The sequence below is a fragment of the Pipistrellus hanaki genome, assembly GCF_964339955.1.
Source record: "Pipistrellus hanaki genome assembly, chromosome: 8".
In the NCBI taxonomy this organism is placed as follows: Eukaryota; Metazoa; Chordata; class Mammalia; order Chiroptera; family Vespertilionidae; genus Pipistrellus; species Pipistrellus hanaki.
This window is the reverse complement of record NC_140510.1, coordinates 39,511,335-39,536,234: the sequence shown is the minus strand read 5'-3', so window position 1 is coordinate 39,536,234 and position 24,900 is coordinate 39,511,335.

The following is a 24,900-nucleotide window of genomic DNA, read 5'->3' as shown; positions in this document are numbered from 1 at the left end:
GATGCCTAACTGTTCCCTGGCCTGACTGATTGTGCCTAACTGCTCTATCCTGCTGACCTGGTCACTCCCCCTCCCCCCAACTGCCCTTTCCTGCAGGCCTAGGTCTGCCCCAACTGCCCTCCTTTGCTGGCCTGGTCTCCCCAACTGCCCTCCTCTTGCTGGCCTGGTCACCCCTAACTGCTCACAACTGCTCTCCCCTGCAGGCCATCTTCTGGTGGCCATCTTATTTCCACATGGGGGCAACCATCTTTGACCCCATGGGGGTGGCCATTTTGTTTCTTGGAGTGATGGTCAATTTGCATATTACCCTTTTATTAGATAGGATGCTTTGCTATCTATACTAATAAAAGGGTAATATGCAAATTGGTTGGGACACCCTCATAGAAACAACTGAACAGCAGCCTGCATGGGGTGACCAGGACAGCAGGGGGGCCGTGAGGGGTGAAAAGGCCAGAAGGAGGGCATTGGGGGCAACCAGACCAGCAGGGGGATCAGTTGGGGGCAACGAGGCCATCAGGAGGCTGTTGGGGTGACCAGGCTTGTGGGAGTGACAGTTGGGGGCGACCAGGCTGCAGAGGCGGCAGTTGGGGATGACCATGCCAGCATGGGGGGCAGTTGGGGGCAACCAGACTGGTAGGCAGAGGTGATTAGGGGTGATCAGGCTGGCAGGGGGGACAGTTAGGGGTGATTAGGATGGCAGACAAGTGAGCAGTTAAGGGCAATCAGGCAGGCAGAAAGGTAAGCAGTTAGGAGCCAGTGGTCCCAGATTGTGAGAGCAATGTGTGATCATGCCTAAACCAGCAGTTGGACATCAGCCAAGGAGTCCCAGATTGGAGAGGGTGCAGGCTGGGCTGAGGGGACCCCCTCCCATGCACAAATTTCATTTACCAGACCTCTAGTTTATAATGATTTGTTGCTCAGAAGTGGAAATTTGCTTTTAAAACATTTTACATGTTTATTCCTTTACATCAGAATGACTTCCTGCATAATTTTAGTTCTAAGTGAAATTTCTATGCCACCTGACAAGTTCATAATGGATATAGTTAACTGTTTAGATTTAGAATCTAAAATAGAGGACTATGGCTTCTATATTATATTTTAAAATATATTTTTATTTATTTCAGAGAGGAAGGGAGAGGGAGAGAGAGAGAGAAACATCAATGAAGAGAAAGAATTATTGGCTGCCTCCTGCACACCTCACACTGTGGATCGAGCCAACCATCCAGGCATGTGCCCTGACTAGGAATTATTTGCTAAAATCTAATTTAAATAGTAAGTTCAGCATGACGATTTGGGGGCAGGCAAGTAGGTGTGTCCACTTAAAATATGATAGGGACACATGAATTGATTAATAATCAAAGTAAAATCAATAAGATGCTGGAGCCCTGGCCAGTCTGGATCAATTGGTTGAGTGTAGATCTCAGCACAGAAAGGTCTCTGTTCTTTTCCTGGTCAGGTCACATGCTCAAGTTATGGGTTTGGTCCCTGGGGAGCATACAGGCGGCAATCAATCTATGTTTCTCTCCCACATCAATGTTTCACTATCTTTCTTGCTCTCTGTCTCTCTTAAAAAAAAAATCAATATTTTTAAAAAGTACTTAAAAATGAGCTTGAAACAGAACCGTCATGCTTTTCTTAGGCTGATTTAGAAGGCTTTAGACTTTTAGCATTAGGTGACTTTATGGTCACTTGTTTTCTGAACCTGCTCTCTGTGAGTCTGGCACAAATATTTGCATGTCAAAAGTTGACTGATACTTTCTCTCTATACATTTTAATGTCAAAGATAAACCTATCAGTGAACAGAAAGCCTTGTCCAATAATAGCGTATTTGTTTACTGGTGTCTACTGTTGCTTTGAGAGTACTAGATCAACAAAAAAATATTAAAAACTCAATTTTAGTCATGGGACTAAATAAAACAACTATGAAATATCTATACTAATAAAAGGGTAATATGTTAATTAGACCAGGAGACAGCTGGGAGACCTTTCTGACATCCTTCTGGACAAAGCCATGGTGGTATGGCCAAGGCAGAGGTGATTAGAGGCATTCAGGCCAGGAGGGGAGAGCAGTTGGAGGTGATCAGTTGGGGGGGGGGGGCGATTGGGAGAGAGTAGGCAGTTGGAGATGAGCAGGCCAGCAAGGGATGGCTGTTTGGGGTAAGCAGGCCAGCCGGGGGGGGGGGGGGGGGAAGGACAGTTGGGGGAGATCAGGGGGGAGCAGATGGGTGTGAGCAGGCCTGTAGGCAGGTGAGTGGTTAGGAGCCAGCAGTCCCACAGGGATCAGGCCTAAATGGGCAGTCAGACATCCCCTGAAGGGTCCCAAATTGTAGAGGATGCAGGTTGGGCTGAGAGACAACCCCCTCCCCCATGCATGAATTTTGTGCACCAGGCTACTAGTTATTTTATAAGTTTAAACCAATATTTTGGTGATACTGACAATTGAATAAACTATTAGATTGAAAACTAAAGTGTCAAACCTGGTGTGATTTATTAATATGACTATTGATGTACATTCATTAGTCTTATATGCTTATAAAATTTTATACAAAGTATGAAATCATTGTTATCAAAAATCAAGTGTTTGTTGGATAATTAAAAAAAATGGTAGAATCCATTGTGAGATATTCAGAATTGCTCTTTTTTTTTTTTTTTTTTTTTTTTTTTTGTAATACAGACACATGTAGAAAGATCAGATCAGTTTCCTCTAGCCTTATATTAACCTACTAGAGGCCAGTGCATGAAAATTTATGCACTGGAGGAGGGGTCCCTCCGCCTGGCCTGCCCCCTCTCACAGTCCAGGAGCCCTCAGGGGTGGGAGGCGACCACATGCGGCTCTTTAGCCCCTTGAATGTGACTCTTCCACAAAATACCATGTGCGGACGTGCACATACAGTGCAATTGAAACTTCGTGGCCCATGCACAGAAGTCGGTTTTTGGCCTAGGTGAGTCTATTTTTAAGAAGTGGTGTTAGAACACTCAAGGGGCCAAGAGCCACATGTGCCTTACGAGCCGCCACTTGCCAAACACTGGACTAGATCATATCTCAATTTTTTTCTTGTTGTAGAATTCTCTTTAAAAAGTCACTCCTAATGTAACCTTGTGCAATAGACAAGACAGATATTTCCCCCTATTTTAAAAACAAGAAATCTGGTGTTTAGAGAGGTTGTCAGACTGAGGGCCTCTCATAAGATTTGTATACTAAAATCTGATTTGGTGAATCTGTTGGATTATCCTCCTGAATACTTTAATAATTACACCTGAAATGTCATTAATAGTTTAAAAAAATAATTGAGAAGCTATGTTTACTCTCATGACTTATTAGATGTCTCTATAATTAACAAGGGGTGATTATATTTGGAGAAGATTTTGTACTTTGTCTTGGAAAATCAATCATGTTGAGGCAATGGTAACTAAAGTAAGAGCTAAACTTAAAAACTTAGTCATTGGCCGAGACCAGTTTGGCTCAGAGGTAGAGCGTCAGTCTGCGGACTGATGGGTCCCAGGTTTGATTCCAGTCAGGGGCATGTACGTTGGTTGCTGGTACATCCCCAGTGTGGGGTGTGCAGGAGACAGCTGGTCGATGTTTCTCTCTCATCGACGTTTCTGGCCCTCTATCTCTCTCCCTTCCTCTCTGTAAAAAAATCAATAAAATATATTTTAAAAAAATAAAACAAAATATATATATTAAAAAACTTAGCCATTGCCCAGAAGCAGTGTTAATATCTTTTACTTTATCCCACCAAACAGATGCGAGTAAGCACATATATTGGTGTTGATAAGTACTTAGCTGGACTAACTGCATGAAGGAGTGATGGCATGTCCTACTTCCTTATGTATGTATGCTTAACCCCTAATTCCTCTGAAGGAAGAGGGGCATCTTAATTTTTGTCTATATTCTCTGATGTTTATTATTTTGATCCTGCCCATTTTACAAAAACGTTCTACTTATAACCTTCTAACTTTTTAAAAAATATATATTTTATTGATTTTGTACAGAGAGGAAGGGAGAGAGATAGAGAGTTAGAAACATCAATGAGAGAGTCATAGATCAGCTGCCTCTTGCACACCCCTACTGGGGATATGCCCACAACCAAGGTACATGCCCTTGACCGGAATTGAACCTGGGACCCTTCAATCCCCAAGCCGACACTCTATCCATTGAGCCAAACCAGTTTTGGCTAACCTTCTAACTTCTCACAACCCCCTTTATCAGTAATCAATGCTAAAATGTAAACTTTATGAGGGCAGGGACTTTGTCTCTTTTGATCTCTGATGTACCCGTAGTACCTAAACACTGTCTGACTCATACGTAGGTGCTCAACAAATATTTGTTAGATAAATGTATCGGAAAATTAGCTTCAAATCAATTTTCATTACAAAAAGAAAATAAGAAAAAAGAAACTCCTAGTCTTTTACACCCTAGTTATTGCATAAACATTTATGAGCGGAAGTAACATATCTGAGAAACTTATTTTATTGGTTTACTAAAGAAAAAAATGGATAAGAAATACATGAAGCTAGACCTTTTTGTTGTTGTTTCAGTATGTCACTTGGAAATGAGAGTGTTTAAAATAAAAAAAAGAAAGAAATAGAATTTACTTTAGGTAACCATAATGTTGTTCCCCAGAAAGTCTGTCTCTTTGGTATATTTCCTATTGTTCCATTGTTCCATTGCTATATTGTTTGCAGATGAGGTAAGTGTAGACTTTACTTTTATTTTCTTTTTCCAACTTCTCAGTTATTCTTTTCTCTCCCTTTCCACCTCCAACTCCCACTCGCACTTCCTTTTCTCTGATTGTGAGCCTTCCCCTCCAAACAATCGAAATGAATTTGACGTGAATGATGAAAAATATAACTAAGGAGGTGAGGGAGGGTCAGGTACCTGGGGACCTGAACCCAGGTCACCATCTTTACACTGCAGTCTGTGTTTCTGGATTTACACAGGTGAAATGTTGACCTAGAAGTACAGTGTGTGGAACAAAGTACTACAGCTTTAAGCTGTGGAGGTTTATCAAAAAAGAGCAGAAACAAAGGCAAGCAGATGGCTAAAGATGAAGGTCACATCAGATTGAGAAGTTTGTCAAAATGTGATGACATAGGTAATCTGTAAACTGTTATTGCGCCTAGCTGGAGGTGCTGAAAAACATTTTGAAATTACAAAAAACACTGGAGTCACCAGCACAGAGGCAGGAATGATAGCCTGGAGTGGTTCTGGTCTATGGATGAATGCCAGATGTGGAAAGCGACATATCTGGAATTAATGATATTAAACATGCTTTTCTTTTATGCTCAATAATAACTCTATTATGATTGATACAAACCGCAGACACTTTATCTAGTACAAATGGAATCGTCTGTCATTGACTATATTAAATCATCAATTTCTGCATGATGAGGATCGTTTAGGGTAACTAATCATCTGTCTCATTCTGAAGTCTTTAAGGCTGATCAGATAACGTTTTGAATACTGCCTGAGCAACCATGACAATCTAACCCTTCCATGTAAGGATTGAGAGGGGCCCATTATGCCTTCAAAGCCTGTGGAAATATCACAGCTCTTTCTCTACATAATACCCTGCTGTAAATAAATCACTCTCCACCGCAAACTTTATTGATCACAAGCACTTCCCTGCTTGTGTCTAGTGAAGTCTCTACAGAATAAAATGCTGCTTTATATTTTGTCTTGTCAAAATATTAAACGGCTCTGTCAAGCGGAGTCAGGCTGGCCGTGATGGTGTAATTCTGCTCTAGCCTTTCTCATTCCCTCCTTCTATCTCAGCTGCCAAGCTTACAAAGCAGGATTTTTTTTTTTTTTATAAACTTTCCAATTATAGTCTCATAAGATTATGAAGCCTGAAGATAAAGTGTCCTAATTTAGAGCGGTGGAGTACTGAGCTACTAGGAAAGCGACTGTTAGATAAAACGGCATTTCTCACAAGGAAAAAGATAACCTGGCTTATTTATATACACAACTTTAATGGGCATCCTGGCTCAGGCTAAAATACACACACAAAAAACCTCTTTAATTTTGTTTCGCATAAAGGATGGGGGGAGTCGGAATCTAAATTAATTTGCACCAAAGCGCTCATCATTCATACTTAAACCCTCATGTGTTATGACCCAAACCAGCTTGGGGGGTGTGGACTGAGTTAACGCCGAAGTTTGTCATGAGTACAACACATGTTTCCAAACAGCACAGATAGGTTATCCAGTGACTAAGTGGTGCCGCATACTGTAATATGTTGGTGGTGACACCCAGAAACAACAAGCAGATTAGAAGTGTAATTTACTGCCTGCTAACGCCGAATTTCCTGGGCAGCATATGGTTTTAATGCAATCTGAAAGTAGTTTCATTCTTTGTCCCTTTACAAAGGGGTAGATTTTGCTCTCAATGAGGAATAGAAAAAGACTGAACTCACTTAGGGAAGAGTTTAAGATTTAGTGTACTGGGCCATTAGTGCTGCTTGGAGGACACTGGGTTTGATCTTTATTCCCTTTAGGAAGATCATTAACTCTTTTAGACACTTAGCAAATAACCCCTTCAAGGCTTGGAAGTTTATGTACTGCCATAAGAGCATTTTGCTCCTTGTCTTGCCTGATTCCCAGCCAGATATTTATTGAAGCTTCTGTTTGGTCATTTTTAAAAAGAAGTTAAGCTGTAAGATGGATTGATAATGCCAGACAGTGAATTTATTTTGGAGTCATAAAAATTGGATGCCACAAAAACGGAGCGTGTTGGTCTGGCTGCGAACCTCTGTGCACACCTCCGTTCCTGCCTAGGAGAGACTCTAACGAAGAGAGAACAAATTTTAGCTTAGGGACAGGGTTAAACCCATGGACATATTTCAAAGAAGCAAGTAAACAGCTTTTTACTTTTTTGATGGTAATAAATTTGAACCATCCACCCCCTTTAGCTTAATTCAAGCCCTAATTCATCTCCGTAGTCCCCTCACAAGTATTTTTTCAAGCACTATAATGGGCAGTAAACCTCAAAGATAGTAGAATTCATCAACTCTTTTTTTCTTTTTAAACAATAGGGAGGTCATTAAATTCTACTGAATTGTATAGTCTCCTTCTAAGTAACTATATCCATGGTTTTCCTTGGGAGTAAAATAAAATGTGCAATTGTATTTGCAAATGTATTGCTGCAAGTATTTTGCTTAAAGTTGGAGCCACTTTACCCTTATTGGGTAAACATTTACTAAATCTTTCCACACACTAGAAGCAGCCTGCGACCTTGAGAGGCTCATGGTTTATGGAGGAAGATACACTTGTAAACAAGCAACAGCAGCGGCATTACAGCTATGATGTGGGTACTTACCGCGTTAGCCTTCGTTTTGTATTTATCTATGAGATGCATGTTGGTTATTTTTTCACATAGCAGTTTAATTGGCATCTGTAGTGTATGCCTGCTAACGTTCTTATAACGGCTTGTGCCTAGTGAAGTCACTCAGAGATAGACAGTGGTCACCCAGCCAGGAAGAGACAGAGTCAGGTTTACATCCAGGCATGATGGCTCCAGTGCATGTTCCAAACTCTAGGCTCACTCTCTTGCAATCTACCCAAGGTAGAAGGCAAACTGTGCGGGTGAGATATTGAAGGCAAAAAGAGCCAAGCTAGTCAGTCCCCTGAGATTCCTCACTGGGACTTTCCTCAGCTGGAATGCCTGGGGCTGTCCAATGGCCATCATTATGAAGAAAGAACCTGCCAGAGAATTAAGCCAAATGCAGAAGAAAGAAGCATTGAAAAGTGGAGAGAGAATGATATACTGGAGAGACTGAATGAGCTGGTGGTATCATTTGATCCAATTGATCCATTCTTCAAATATTTATCCCTGGATGTTAGTCATAAGAGCCAATAATGTGCTTAAAGAGATACAGACATACTTTTTCAAAGGCTCAATTCGGAGGAAGTCAAGCACCTCCTCTAACGGCTCTCAGGGGATCCTGAAGTTTGATGGGTAGTGAAGCAGATTGGGAGAAGGAGCCTTCAGGGGAAGTCAGCATTTATGATCTTCAAAATAGGACTTTAATTTCTTTAATAGGGATCTAGCTAACAGTTGTACACTAATTTCTATCAAAAGATTTAAAAATATATTGTCTAAATATTTACTTCCTTTTTATTTAGTAAAACAACTTCTAGTTTCTGAGTTTCCTCTGAATTGCACAGCAGACATGTAGAGAAGTCCTATAAATCTCTCTTCAGCATATAAAGGTATCATTTAATATCCTGGGAGGTATCTTTTTACAGCCAACAGAAAAAGCAGTTCTCACCATACTTGAAAGTGTTAATGCTGTTTCCTCAAGTACCTAGCATACTCCTAGGGAGTAGCTTACACTGTGGGAGAATCTAGGTCAATATGCATGACTGAAAATAGCTTAACAGTGAATTCAATATGAATTGAAAAAATAATGAGATGAGATCCTAGCCATGAGATACCCTGACTAGACTGATACTGGGTAAAAATCAAGCAACCTAGGTCTTGGAATAGGTGTTGTGGTCAGCACAATTTTCTCCCCCTGGCCTTGTTGAACTATTTTAAAGAACTGGATGAATAGATCCAAGTTTGGCCAAAAAGACAAAGAATTCTGCTTCATATAGAGGCCAGATCACAGTTTAGAAGGGAAATAAAAACTTCTAGTTAATTGATATTCTATATCTAGGTAATTTTAAGTTTTTGTTCAGGATTTCACTACTATCCCCTGAAGTATTACGTTTCCTCAGGTTAATAATTCGACTATGTAAAGAAAATTTCAAACCTCTAACTGTTCTAAAATTTGGTAAATAGATTATGTAGAGAAGTGAACAAAATATTCTCTTTTATTTTTGGAAAATAAAGACTTCCGGTTGCTTTGTCAAAATTTTAAACAGAAAATATTGATTGCTATCACATTACTGGTTTTTCTTATATAAAAATAATTTAATGAAAACAAATAAATTCATAAAGTAAGATTATTCTCTTAAATAGAAAATAGTTTTTATATTAACAGAAAACTTAAAATAATGTTTATTTCCCACTAATGCAAGATATGATTAAGTAGTTGGCATTAATATCAACAATAAATTCTGTTCTATCCTTATGCCAGTTAGATAGTGTCTCCAAAAAGGAAAATAATCTTATTTTCTCACAGCCTTAAGCTACTCAATTATTTTCCAATTAAAATGAACAACTAACTGTTAAGTGTCTGATCAATTTGCCAGATCCCACCGCATGCTATTGTGTGATATACAAAGGTATGGTATTTAAGACTTGGTTGCTACCATCATCGAAGCTAGTTGCATCATTGGAAGTGGTCTGTGAGGGAGTGGAGCAAGGAAGCAGAAATAAATGCAGTCAATATAATGTAAGGCAAAAGAAAGTAAGCACTCAATAGAAGCACAAGTGCTGGGAAGACCAGGAAAGAGTAACTGATTTTAGTAAGAGGTTCAAATATGGCCTCATGAAAATAATATTGCTTTGAATGTACAAGTCAAGAAGGTACAAATAGAGTAGGCATTTTGATTTCAAAAGACAGCGTAATCAAAGGTATAGAAGCATGTTATAATTAAGAATACTGAATTAATCTAGTATGTTGGGAGTTGAGGAAGATTGAACTGGGTAGTGAAACTGGGTTGAGTACAAATTGTTGAGTTCTTAAATGGTAGTCTGAGTATTTTTCCATTGGCAATGGGGAGGCATTGACAGGCAGTCATGTTTTAGCTGGAAGGTTAGAAGAATAATGTTAATAATATAATAATAGCTAACACTTTTTGAGTGCTTATCATGTGCCATAATCTGTTACACATGTACAATTTATGTTAACTCATTTAATCCTCAACATAGTTCCATATGTAATTTCATTACTATCCTTCTTTTCAGTAAGGCATGGTGGGGGGTAAGAAATTTGATATTGGTCATATAGCAAGGAAGGAACAGAGCTAGATTTTTGTCTAGCCAGAATAGTGCGAAGTACATGCTCCTGGCCACTATGCTACTGTCTCTTGAACTAGCCAATATAGAAGATGCAGTGGTTAAGTGAAATATTGAAAGTAGAAAGGCCATTCAATGGTGAAGGCCTAAATGGGAAACTAACAGTGGAAATAAAAATGGAAAGATAAATTTGAGGCAAATGATTCTTGCTTATTAGATTTTTTTTTAAAGGTGCTTAGCAAGAGCTAAGCTTTTAAAAACAAATGTAAACATTTACCATTAATAAAACCTATGATGTAATATCATAAAAAATGTTAAAAAGATAAATTTGAGAAACACCCCCAAGGAAGAAGTAACCAATTTGGGCAATGAATTGAACATCAGAAGTGAAAGAAAGGAAAGAAATGAAAATGTTTTCATCATTTCAAAATGGAAGAGAGTGATGAATGCCAATAACAAAGGGACTTCAGGGTGTGCAGGTTGGGGAGGGGTTGATAATATGTTTGGTTGTTAATAAGCTACATGGAAGGTGCCTATGGTTCATTTCTGTAGATTTGTCAAGTAGGCATTTGTATATGGAAGTCTTATACCAGGAGAGGAATCAAGGCTGGACGAGAACTATAGAAGTTTGCAGCCTAACCATCATGGCTCTAGGAACCAGGAGGTCACAGTTTAATTCTCCATCAGGGCACATTCCCAGGTTGTGGGCACAATCCCCAGTGGCAGGTCTGCAGGAGGCAACCTATTAATGATTCTCTCTCATCATTGATGTTTCTGTCTCTCTCTCCCTCTCCCTTTCTCTCTGAAATCAATAAAAATATATTTAAGCTGAAGCCGGTTTGGCTCAGTGGATAGAGCGTAGGTCTGCGGACTGAAGGGTCCCAGGTTCGATTCCGGTCAAGGGCATGTACCTTGGTTGTGGGCACATCCCCCATGGGGAGTGTGCAGGAGGCAGCTTATCTATGTTTCTCTCTCATCGATGTTTCTAACTCTCTATCCTTCTCCCTTCCTCTCTGTAAAAAAATCAATAAAACCTATTTTAAAAATATATTTTAAAAAACAATCGAGCAATCATTAAAAATAAATACATGGATTAAAAAATAAATACATAGATAAAATGTTGATACTAAGTAAATGCAAAGATAGTGCTCAGAGCATTTTATGTTTGGTTGTTCAGACAGGATTGAGATTAGAGAAACCTCTGCCCTAAAGTTGCACCACTTGATGGAATATTGGGAGTGACATGATAGTTTTGCCATATCTCCTTTCTGCCCTATAGGAGAAAATGTAATTATTTTCCAGGGGTTCTAATTCTAAACAAGACCTGATTAGAATGGAAATATATGATATTGCTGATGCCTTATAAGGAAGGCCGGGGTGAATAGTTCAAAGATGAGGACGGAATGGTGTTGATCAAGGCTGAAGTTAAGAAGAGTCTCATTTGTCCTTAGCTGGCTTGGTTCAGTGGATAGAGAATTGGCTTGCAGACCAAAAGGTCCCAGGTTAGATTCCAGTCAAGGGCTGGACTTGGGTTGCAGACTCATTCCCAATGTTTCATACCAACTATAGGCAATACGTTGAGGGTTCTATATTAGAAAACGATCTCCATGCTCAGGTAGATCATGTTCAAGTGGATGGATCATGTTCACTGAACTAAGTTGATTTGATAAAGGCAGATATTCTACATAAAGAGTCTAGGACAATCACTGCTAAGTCACCATCCAGATGATAATTTATTTTTATGAGGAAAAAATATAAAATTCAGTGCTATTTATAAAGGTATTCTTATTTGCTAATCATTGTGAAGTAAAATTTCAAGTCAGGAAGTGAGGTTCTTCATCACATTTTGATAGTAACTGCTTTTTATAATTAAACTAGAGGACTGTGTGTGCGGGGGGGGGGGGGGGGGGCGCGGCGGGGGGGTCTCCTCAGCCCAGCCTGCACCCACTCCAATCCAGGATTCCTTGGGGGATGTTTGACTGCTGGTTTAGGCCTGATCTCAGGGATCCGCCCCAAATTGGCAGTCGTACATCCCTCTCACAATCCTGGACCACTGGCTCCTAATTGCACACCTGCCTGCCTGCTTGATCACTCCTAACTGATCAACCCTCACTGCCTCTGCATGCCTGCCTGATAGCCCCTAACTGCCCCTCTTGCTGACCTGGTCACCCCCAATTCTCCCCTTGCTGACCTGGTTGCCCCCAACTATCTCCCCCACCACTGGCCTGGTCACCCCATGCAGCCTGCTTGTTAATTGTTTGGTCATCCCTCAGTAAACTCCCTGCCAGCCTGGTTGCCCCACGAGGCCTGCTTGTTCAGTTATTTGGTTGTCCCTCACTAACCCCCCTGCCAGCCTGGTCACCCTATGCTGCCTGCTTGTTCAGTCATTTGGTTGTCCCTCACTAACCCCCCTGCCAGCATGGTCATAGGCAGCCATCTTGTGAGGGTGTGAGGGTCAATTTGCTTATTACATCTTTATTGTATAGTCTATTTTATATACTCTGTTCTGTCTGTCTGTGTGTCTCTTTAATAAGATCAAGGAACTGCGAGAAAGTAAGAATGCTTTATGTATTTGTGGCATGAAGATAAGTTTTCATATAAGGCCAATCTCTCTTTTCTTCTCATTCAGAAGACTTGTCTATTTCCAGCTTTTAAAAATGTTTTTAGAAAGAATGTTTTTTTAGAAATTAATGCATTTTATAAAACCCAAAGTGCAATGTGTCATGAGCTTTGGCGAGAGTGGATTTGCCTGCCATAAGCAGCATTCAAAGGAGGAGAAGCATTCAAAATGAAGATAGGCGCTAACTCGAAGTGAGTAAAGCTCTAGGTTTAAAGTCTGCCCCCTACCACATGGACATTTTTCTTCCTGTGACCTTTTGTTCTTGTAAGACCTTCTTGATTTTAAGGCTGTGGTTTCTGATGGGTGGGAATGGTTGGAAAAGGAATCCTGGGTGATTTTCCTGTCCTTTCACAATCCCCTTTAAAGTCTGGACATGTCAGGCCACTGCTAAATCTGTCTGGCATAACATTCCTGACAGGCATAATTACTATCTTGGAGTTTGCCTTTACTAGGGCTTCTGTTTGAACTCCCTAGAAGCTGACATCCCCGTAGAGTATGAAATCCACCACACGGGCTGTCAACAAGCTGGCAGCTTACTGACTGTGTGTATTACCTGCTGGGCTGTTCTTCCATAGTGAAGGCTCCTGTCTGCTGATTTACCCCAGAAAAGAGTCTTGCAGATTAACTGGGAATGAGCACAGTGCACCCAAATGAGAGTAAGATTCTAGCTCTCCTATTTGTTCGTCTCCTATTCTTCAGCGTCTTTATGACAAAGACCTACAGGACTACCTTCTGGTAACACATCATTTTAGTCATCTGTCAGCTAAACTAAAAGTCTAGAAGCAAAATAGATCATGTGGGTCTACTGTGTGAAGTGGCAACTTATAAATAGATTTATCTGATTCATTTATCACCTAGAGCGTGCATCAATGTGGGTGGCTATTTATATATGAAGGCCTAACTCATTTGAAGTAAAATGTAGAAATATGAATAAATATGATTAGCCCAAATATTCTCAGTGAGAAGTCACTTAAAATTTATAAATATATAGCCAATTAAAAAATAGACAGATAGATGATAGATCATACATACATACATACAAGAGATCAACACTGAATTGAAACCCAAATAAGGGATTTTGGGTGCTCATGAAAAACAAGGTTTTGCTGCTTTCTTTTCCCCCAAACACAACATCAGTTTCTTCCTTCTCCTTTCTTCCTTCTCCGCTGCTTCCTTCTCCCTTCCCTGCTCCCTAATACTTGCTTAGCCCCTAGGAGTCTGCTGAGTGGTAGGTCTGGCAGCAGGAAGCAGATTAACTGGAATATTTGAGAGACAGACTCAGCTGCTTCCCTTCAACACTTGGCTCTCACTTCCAACTTCAACCCTTCTGCCACCACCTGAAAGGCAACCAAAGCTTAAGTGAAAGAGAAAAATATGTCGACAGCTTTTTCTTTTAAAAGGAGTCTATTTGTCTTACAGCTTGATAAAATGCCCTAGTGGGTTAAGTTTACTTATTTTTTTTTAAGGCTTTTGATTGCTAGCTCTGTGCTTGTGAAACACCCCACCTAGCCCCCACAGACTATGGCTGCAGTCACTCCTGACAAATACGTAGCATAGAGCATGACTATAGTTTGCAGGTCCCATCTCCTCTATTGATCCTAACATTGTGTACCAGCATGAATTTTTAAGAAGAGCCAGGTATGGAAGCATTAATTCTTTCTTATATCCTATACCGAATGCAGAAAAGAACCAATATTCGAATACGCTGTCCCATTGTTACCTTACTACTTTTAAATTCGTTAGACCATGTAACCTGACTTCGGGTATCTAGTATAATCTTGTTTCTTTCTGTTGGTGTCTCCAGCTATAGACATTTCCTTTTACAGTCTACAAGGTGAGTAGATGTGAGCAAACACTAAGCCTCGCAAAACCTTGATATTTTAAACTGTAAAATGGGAATAATAATACTAGCATGGGATTCAGTGCCACCTATACATTTATATGTGGCTGAACTCTGAATCCTCCACCAAAAACATAAGGGTTTGTCATCATTTTTATACAGTCTCAAGCATTGAGAAGCTAAGGTTTTCCTATTTTGGGGAGCACAAATGGGTCTCTGGTACTGTTAGCACTATTTATTAGAGCTCATAATCATTAAAGAGGAAACTTGGAGCAAAAAGGGAAATTATGGAATACATTTACCATTTATTAATATATGAAAGCCAATATCTAATTTTTGACAAAAGGAGGTTCCATTATGAATCCTTCTGGAAACTAAGCTTTGTCCATTTTGTAGAATCAATAAAATTATTGTCATATTCATTGTCAGTTTGAAATTGCTCAGTAAAGCATGTCTTAGTAAGACATTATTCATTATGGCTTATCCCAGGAAGACATTTTAGAATGTTTATTGTATTTTACTTTTTGAAAAGAAAGGAATATCATCATTTTATGAGAGTATCATCTGTGACAGTGTGAGGGGGGGAATGCTAGTGTGTAATTACATTGTCAAACCCCAACAATGTTTAAATTAATCCTCCTAGTTGGTTTTGCATTAATTATAGTTTTAGTAAAGATCACCTGACCCTGTGCAGAAAATTCAGAACTTTGGCCTGGTACCTTGTCTAAAAATGAACTCCTCCTACAATAATCCATATGCTTGCTTGTTCTCACACCAAAAATGGCTTCATAGCATGCATTGAAAATATTTTTAGAGAAAAGTCTCTAGAAAAAAGTGCTTTGGGGTTGATTGTTTGCTTTTACCAAAAAGTAAAGAAAGAAAGGCACAGTTAACATGAACACCAACTCTAAAAATCTCATTCTTGAACAGTATAAATACTGAAGACTAGAAGATGTAAAATTTCATCAAATGTCAGTCACTTCATACCCATGGCCTTACCATAGCCCTTTAGAGTGTTATAAGACTTTTCTTATTTTTTTTTTTTATTGGAACTACACCAGGAATTACACTAGGAATTATGTCAGTCCTCCAGCAATTTTCAAGAAGCCACAAGTCCATGATCCTGAAACTTTGACTGCTGACAAGAAGTTGCTTGGAGCAGCAGTGTTATTAACAAGCCACCTTTTCTGCACCCCATCTGCACTGGAAGCCATCCCCAGCTCATCACCTCCATCTGTCTCTCTGTACGACGGGGCGTGCACACCAGCAGGCTCCGGCCATGAGGGTCAGTTTGCTGCTGAGTTCCTCATCAAACATCCCTTGCTGGGTGGACTCCTCACTCGCAGGATTGCAGGCTGCAGGCAGCCGGCCTGTGAGCCTGACAAAGTGTACTTACCTTCTTTTATTATAAAGCCTCTTTAGGCAGTAATCTTGATGCTCTGGGGATGAAACTATTTTATGTATGTGCCCAGAGAGAACCATTTGGTGCTGTGGGTGTCTCTCCTGAGATTTATGAGAACCTCTTAGGGGGGTGGGACCCCTTGATTTGATGCCATCAGGGCTTTGTTCTCTGCACAGTGTCCTCTGACTACCAGCCCTGGATTCTTCTTCCAGCTCTTAAAAGGCCTCCGAGGACTCATAAATTCAGTGCTTCTGGATTACAGCAGAGAATATGCATGTGCCTACCATTCTGGTCTTTTCCTGGTAAAAGACTCCACTTTTCTCTTGCTGCTAGTTATCAAGTGGTTTGTAAATGACTGACCACACACAAGTTATTCCCCCTGGCACTGTAACTGTTACTTGCTACAAAATGGTGGGTTATCAGTTACTCTTAGAGAAATTTAATTTTCATTTTAAAAATAATAATAATTATTATTATACTAGAGGCCTGGTGCATGGAATTTGTGTGTGGGTACGGTCCCTAGGCCTGGCCTGTGATCAGGGCCATCTTCCCCAGCTGTGTGCAGCTGCCCCCCACCCCCCAAACCCCACTGAAACCACCCCCAGTTCCCCGTTTGCCATTGGATGATCAATGTCTGATGGACAGGGGAATGGACTGAGAGGTCACTGTTCCTGTCTGCTCACTGGCCCTGCCCCCACCATGGGTGGCCATCAGGCTATCGGAGCCTGCCTGCAGGGAAAGGGACCAAGAGGTGGTCAGTGCGCCTCACAGTGACTGGCCCAGTGGTCATTCTGGTCATTATGCCATTAGGATCAATAACCCTTTTATCATATAGGATTATATAGGATAGAGGCCTGGTGCACAGGTGTGGGCCAGCTGGCCTGCCCTGAAGGGGGCCCTGGATTAGGGTGGGGGGCCCTCACTGAGGGGTGGGGCTGGCCTGGGCTTGGGGCTGCTAAGTGTTTGCAGGCCAGCCACACCCCCAATCGGGGTGGGGGTCCCTGCTGGGGGGTGGGGCCTGTCTGGGTGAGGGGCCATGGGTGGTTTGCAGGCCAGCCACACTCCCGGAAGAATATCTGGAATGATATCCGAAAGAAGTCCAGTCTATCCAGTCTAATTAGCATATTGCCCTTTTATTAGTATAGATAGTGCTATCTTCCTGTTCTGGGTAGATTTCTCCCCATAGATTTCTCTCTCAGATTCCTCTGTAGCACTTTTGCAACACAGGAAAATGTCAATGACTGTTCACAGAAAAGGACTATGGGTCCTAGAAGTCATTTTTTTCTCTTGACCCCAAGTAAAATGAAGTAATAGACTGTAGAAATGAATATAATATAGTGAATAAAAGAAAAACATGGATGTTGTGGTAAAAACTGTAATTCAAGATCCAGCTTTGCCAACTACCAGTTGTATGGCCTTGAGTAAATGAAATAATCTAAGCCTTGGTTTTGTCATGTGTAAAATGGGAAAAAATAATAGTCTCTAAAATTTAGATTATATTTGGGGTGTGTCAGTCATTAAACTAGGTAGTGAAAATGCTGGGCTACACACAGATCATGACATATAGAAATAAGTTAGATATTAGCTTATTTTACTATTATGACTGAGGACAGAATGCTCTTCTGAAAGCAAAGAAGATAATCAGAATTATTTCATTTAGTTTTACTGTGTCTGCACTTTCTGCCTTGTAGCACCCCACAGTTTTTAATTACAAGTGAAGAAACTGAAAAATAAAATAAAAAAATTGCCATTTGGGATTATATTTAGGCAGTCTGCACTAAGATTCAGCCAATAATTTAGGACTTTGGGCCTGCCAGCTGTATTTCTATCCACAAAATCCTATTCCTTTCACTTGTATAGAACTATATATCCAGAGGGCACTCAATAAAAATAATGACAAAATTCAACCCCTTGTTGTACACAGGAGCGAACTTAAAGATATAGCTCACAGTATTTTTATTGGTCCTCAAAGCACCCAATTTCTTTTGGGGAGAGTAAGCAGCATTGCTTGTAAGCGCTTATGTCTTCTTGTTTAACATCTATTTTGGTCTTGGACTATGTTACCATTACTGTCATGTGGCAAATCGGTTCTTGAAATTAAATTTGATTGAACATATGAACTAGCTCATTTATAAACTAGGCATAGTTAGCTTCAGATTCAGGCACCAAAACTGTGCCTACACATCACATACTGTGACAAAGTTTAATAAAAACAGTTACTATAGCCAAAACCGGTTTAGCTCAGTGGATAGAGCGCTGTTCTGCAGACTGAAAGGTCCCAGGTTTGATTGCGGTCAAGGGCATGTACCTAATGGGGATGTATAAGAGGCAGCTGGTCTATGTTTCTCTCTCATCGATATTTCTAACTCTTTATCCGTCTCTCTTCCTCTCTGAAAATAATCAATAAAATATATTTTTTAAAAATAGTTACTATATTTGCCCAGCCAGGGTGGCTCAGTGGTTGAGTGTCAACCCATGAACCAAGAGACCACAGGTTTGATTCCCAGTCAGGGCACATGGACGGGTTGTGAACTTGATCCCTAGGATGGGCTGTGCAGGTGGCAGGTAATTGATGTTTTTCTCTCATGGATGTTTCTATCTCTCTATTATTTCTCCCTTTAAAAAAAATCAACACATTATTTAAAAAAAAATAGTTCTTATATTAGAATATTGAAATCTTTAAAACATAAAATGACACACAAATGACCACAAGTAAAACTGTGAAAATCTTAATAAAACAGATAGACTGTATCAATGTTAAGATGCTGATTGTGATACTACACTATAGTTTGTAAAATGTTACTATTGGGGAAAACTGGACAAAGTGTAGAAGAAGATATTTTTTGTGTGTTTTTATCAATACTTACAAATGTGTCTGAATCTATAACTATATCAACATTTTAAATTAATTATATGAATGGTAGATATTCTCATAATGACTCATATAAGATTTTGTTTTGTTTTTGTGTATTTATTTGTTAATCCTCACTCAAGAATTATTTTTTTCCATTGACTTTTAGAGTGCTTGGAAGGGAGGGGAGAAGAGAGAGAGAGAGAAACATTGATGGGTGAGAAACACATTGATTAGTTGCCTCCCACAAGCATCTCCACAGGGGCTGGAATTGAACCTTCAACCCATGTGTATGCCCTTGACAGGGAATCAAATCCGTGACCCTTAGAGGCGAAGGCCAATGTTTTAACCACTGCACATACCAATCAGGCAAGGATTTTTTTAAACACACCTTCCACCACTCCTTACTTTGTGTAGCACCTAAATGAAATGTTCATCAGTGATGTTTTCTACAAATCAAACTCTAGTTGTTCCATGGCCTTTAAATTTTATAGAAAAATGGCATGAAGTGGTTGAACTACTCTAGCTTGTTCTTTCTTGCATAAAAACTTAGGAAATTAGGACAATCCTTACTTTCGGACTTTAAAAAATTGGCCAGAAGATAGAATCCACAAAAGAAATTTGCGTATAAAGCAGCACAGAAATGCTTCAAAAGAAGAGCATCTTTCATTGATCTATTTTTAAAACATACTGTGATAAAATCTAAACTTTTAGAACAGCTTCCATCATTCAGTTCTGAGGTGTATATAACCATTAGCAGCGGTAGCATGTACTCCTGCTGGGAGCTTAAAAATAGTTATTTTCTGATTGTCCCTTCGGAAACGTTAATATCCCATGGCTTAACGTATAATGGCTTTGTTTATTTATTTTTTTTGGTCTGATTTTCTTAGTATTCTTGTTAAAATCATGGGGCGCAGATGGTATTTCTCACCATCACAATAATTTTAACCTATTCATGTGAGCATAGAGAATTGTTATTAATACCTGAAGATCCAAGTTGCTTCTAGATCACTAGGGATAGTACCCGTGAGTGAGTACGGCAGGAGTGAGTGACAACACATCGTTGTCTTTTCTACCTCAGTAGAGCCATGCTGGTGTTAGCTGTGGGAAAGACAGTGGAAGGGGAGAAAACCATGACTTTCTAGCCCTGTTTCTGTAACTCAGACATTTACAGTTGAGATAACGAATCCTTTTGGCTTTCATTTGCTTTAACAAAACAGCAACAGTGCATAATGTACAAGACCAGGCATGATCATGGTGGAGTGTTCTGTATGTGTGCCTTGAGAGGAAAACATACTTATTTTGGTGACCTAGCAGTAATTGGCAGATATATACTCCCCATTATCTCATGTCCTCAGACTTTAGAGATCAGAACCCATGGTAAGTTTATACATTTTCAATATTTCCAAGCACCATTCAATCTTAAAAAATCTGAAAATTACATTCTGAAACTCTGAAATATTTTTACCTGTTAACTTAGGTTATTAAATAATGAGCTATAGGAAACAACATAAGACATACATTTTTTCTCTCTGATTGTAGCTCAGTGACGATGTGACTGCACAGACCTTTAAATAGTATTCAGAGACGTCACCCGCTTTACCCCCAATCTGCATGTTAGTCCTTTCATCATCCACTCTCAGATTTCATTGGAAATCTCCCAAAGTGCAGCTCATATAACTCTTCTTGAAAGGCAACTGCCCAATGAACCCTACTTGGCATCAAGGAAGTTTTGTGGAAGCTAATTTAGGAGAGTCATGATAAATCCCAAACTCTTAGGTAAGTAAGACACACTGGGAAACTGTGTACTCTAATAACAGCTTATTTACAGAATTGCTCTCTATTTTGGCGATTTTTAATGGCTTCACTGTACACTTTTAAGATGCGTGAGTATGCATTTGCTGCTCATTACACACTGCAGTTCTGGGGGTAAAGCTGGGTACAAAGAGTCTCTGAAGGACAAACCTGACCATTCATCTGTGCACATGTACCATGCCGGCTGCTGTGGGTTGTAGAGAGAGGATCTGCGGATTCTCCAACTGGAAGAAATAATGAGCTTAAAGCAACAGCTTCTCTGAAAACAGTTGGCAGTTAGATAATGATGGACATGCTACAAATTCCAGCGATATCAACCGAAAAAGGTGAACGATGTGTATAAAGAAAGAAAGCTAAAATCTACCACCTTTCTTTTAAAGGTAAACATTTAAGATGCTTTTCAGTATGAGGATGTTGCCCTAGGTATATGGTGCTGCATGTTAGATGGCAGCACATTGCAAAAGGAAGTCCTTTCTGCAGGAAATTAATAACAAAGAAATTGCACATGACAGAAAGAGCTGCAAAGTGGAAATTAAGATTTGGGCCTGAAGTTGGAGCTTTCACTTGTGGTCTCTTATTAAAATCACCTCTTTGTTCTTCCTGGCATAAAAATTTTAGGAAATTGGGACAATCCTTACGTTTGGACTTTAAAAAATTGGCCAGAGGGTAGAATCCACAAAAGAAATTTGCCTATAAAGCAGCACAAATCCCCTGAATCTCCTTTGTATGGGGAAGATGGGCTGGTTAACTGAAGACAGTGTTTACAGACATCGATACCATTGATTAAAAAGTAAAAGTTCTGTCGAACAGTAGTTTGATCTTCATGACAGCAAATAGCCTGTTTGATGTTTTTATTGAATCAATTGATTTCCCCTCCCCCCCCAATGAATTGATTGGTTGTTTTACTATCATGTGGACACTTCCTAAATCAACATGTGCCTCTGTAGAGGTGTTTTTGAAAAAGTCTGTATTCATGATATCTGCATTCTAGAATTTTTGGCTCAGAGAACATTATGAAATTCCAAATTACATCAGGATTAATGGCATTAATGCTGAAAAAATAGTTTTTTTCTTCTTAAAATTTGACTTGAATTTCAGAAGTAAAGCAACTCAGTGTTACAGATTGACAAAAAGTCATTGTTTTTCTTATCTTGTTCAAGTATGTACTTTGGATATTGACTAAATTGTTAGATAATAATTTATCAAGAAAGGGAAGTTGAGTTGTCACAGGTTTTTAAGAATAAAGAAAAAAGGGAACAAATGCTCAACCTACTCTTCAATAGTCAAGCTAATAGATTAGCCAAGTTTTTCTGCTCTTTCAAAGAATGCTATCACATTTTACCATTCATTCTAGGTCAATATTTTTTTTTTTTAATGCCCATAATGGAGTCCTGCGAAACCTTATTTTTCTCTAATAAAAATTAGATTTACTAGTAAGTTTTTTTAAATATATTTTATTGATTTTTTACAGAGAGGAAGGGAGAGAGATAGAGAGCTAGAAACGTCGATGAGAGAGAAACATTGACCAGCTGCCTCTTGCACACCCCCCACTGGGGATGTGCCCGCAACCAATGTACATGCCCTTGACCGGAATCGAACCCGGGACCCTTCAGTCTGCAGACCGACGCTCTACCACTGAGCCAAACCGGTTTCGGCAACCAGTAATTTTTTGTTTGACCAGTGGAGTTCAGGCACCAAGATAAAGTTTGCTAGATTCTGCCTCTGAAAGTGATGCCTTGGTCATTTACTCTGTGTGAGGTGGGAAGAGAAGGCAGGTATAAACAACTTCATCTGTTCTGGTTTTTATGCAACATATTAAATACCACATCTCATAGAGGCAAGATGGATGCTGCTTGTCTTATTGGCATGCACCTCTCCCATGGAGGCTGCAGTAGGATGAATTTTACAAGGTATTTGTGATGGACCTAGCCAGGGCAGTTATAACAGTTCTGATCCATCAACTTTTAACACACATTTGGGCTGTTCATAACTCAAGTTCACCTAACAAGGAGACTCTGTCCATTTAGTGCATCCTCTCCCTCTGCTGCTAACCAAAGTGCCTATACATTTTCTCCTGCCATTTGTTCATTATTCACCTACACCCTTTGGGCCCCCAGATATATTTCTTAAAACATCTTATTTACTTGACTGATAAAAGATATGACACAGGTTTTCTTATTTCCTATCTCTCCCTAAGTTCCCAATATCTCTGTATTTGTATCCTTTTTGAAAACACTTTAGCTATCCTTTCTTTCCTTCATAACATTTAAGGACAATTTTACTAGCCAGAGAGGGAATTTCCCTCCTACATCACTGTGTTTTGTAATTATTCCCTGGTTCTTCTGAATGAACATGGATCTATAGCGATTCTATCGTCACTGCTCACAAATATTTGCATGTATTGCCTAACGAAAGGAAAGGCTTGTACAACTCTTCAGAGTTACTGCATCTTTCACTGCCAAGTTCTCCAAAGGGCAATTTACAACTTCAGCCACCATTCCTTCACCACCCCTCACTGACAGTCTGACTTCTGTCCTTGTCACCTTACAGGAACTCCTGTTCCCAAGGTCACAAGTGTCTTCCTAATTGCCAAATCCAACAGTGTGTTGCTATCAGTCCTAATTCCTGAAATCACTGTAGCATTAAACACTTACTTAACTTCTTTGACTCTTGCCCACTTTTTTTTTTTATTTTTTTTGTCCCTTAGAGAACTTGTGCATTCTCATGATTTCAATTTTGAGCAGCAGGGATGGATGGTAAGAGCTTTGATACCAGGAATATATTAATTTTCAGTCTATATGGTTCTTCCATTTATGAGGCATATGCTTTTGGATACATTGCTTAATTTTCTGTAACTTCAGTTTCTGCATCTCCTAAGTAGGGATAATAATAATACCTTTTGCATAAGATAAACAGGATTAAGTGAGAATATTAGTTTCTAATATCACACACTGGATATTAGTTTCCTTGACTTTTCTGAATAATTTTCTAAGTTTTGGTCATATTTTTTTTTCCTCTTGGTGGTCATTTCTACTGGTCACCTTGATTGTGCTTTAGCACACCCCATTTTTCTCCTCCCATAACCCCACTCCCCCAATTTTCCCCTTCTAAAATTCTTTTTATTTCCAAGGCATCATGGTTTTCACAAATCCCAGTGATAACTGCCTCACTAGAGAATCACAGACAGCTTTTCTGATGGATCTCCACCACTGGTATTTCTCCCGACTCTACCCTAGTATTATTTTATATGTTTCTTTTTTTTTTTTTATTGCTCAGTGAGTTGGCTTGTTTCAAGTTTTTACCATTGACTTTCTTCTGAGTCCAACAGAGACTCTGTGTTCTGTTTCAAATCCATTCTTGGCTTTCTCCTCAGCTCTAACTGGCTCTGCTGTTTCCCCTAAGGGTTGATAATCAAGTTCATGGTTTTCAGGTTCCCAGAGTTGCCTGCTTGAATAGCTCTCTGTTGCCCTCACCTGACACAAATCCACAATTATCAAAGCCTGGAATCTGCTTCCAAGACTCTCCCAGTCAAGGCACAACAAGTAATGTCATCATTTTCAGTCGCACTAGAAGGAGTGCATGAATTAGCTTTTCATCTTTCTTTCCCTGCTTTTTCTCTAGGAAAGCCCCCAAATCCATTCAATCCTCAGTTACTTGAGCTTTGCAATGTTTATACATGAATCTTTTCTTTTATTATTTACTAGAGGCTCAGTGCACAAATTCACCCATGGGTGGGGCCTGGCCTGCCGGAAGAAGGAGATGGTGGGAGATTGGATGGTGGACCCCACCCCCAATTGGGGTGGGGGAGCCGATTGGGAGCCAGCAGCGTGGGGGAGGTGCCATGGGTGGTTGGCTGGCTGGCCCTGCCCCTGATCAGAGTGGGGGGCAGATTGGGTGGAGCTGGCTGGGGGTAGGAGCTACGGGCTGATCTAAGTGGTGGGGGCTCATCAGGGGCAGCGCCAGCTGGAGGGAGGAGGTGCAGGAGGTTGACTAGCTGGCCCTGCCCCCTATTGAGGTGGTGGTGGGGAATCAGGAGTGGGGCCGGCCAGGAGGAGGGACCCAAGGAGGGTTGGCCGGCCTCCCTTCCCCAAGAGGCCAATCAAGGGCAAGGCCAACTCAGGGGAGGGGCCAAAGGAGGTTGGCTGGCTGGCCCCACTCCTAATCAGGCTGGTTTCCTGGCCACAGTAGGTGTCATAGCAACTGGTCATTCCAGAGGTTACATTGTTCTGATTGCTGGCTTTTTAAATATATAGATACCAATAGAATAACAACAACAACAACAATGGGATATTCATTGAAAGCCAATTGTGTGCTAGGCATCTGGAAAGACTTCATAAGCCTCATCTATTATAAAGAAGAAAATTGAGGCTTAGGGAGGTTAAATACCTTGCTCAAGGTCATTGTAAGTGTCAGGGGCTAGGTATTTAGGCCCAGAGTTGTCAGCTCCCAAATCCACTATCTT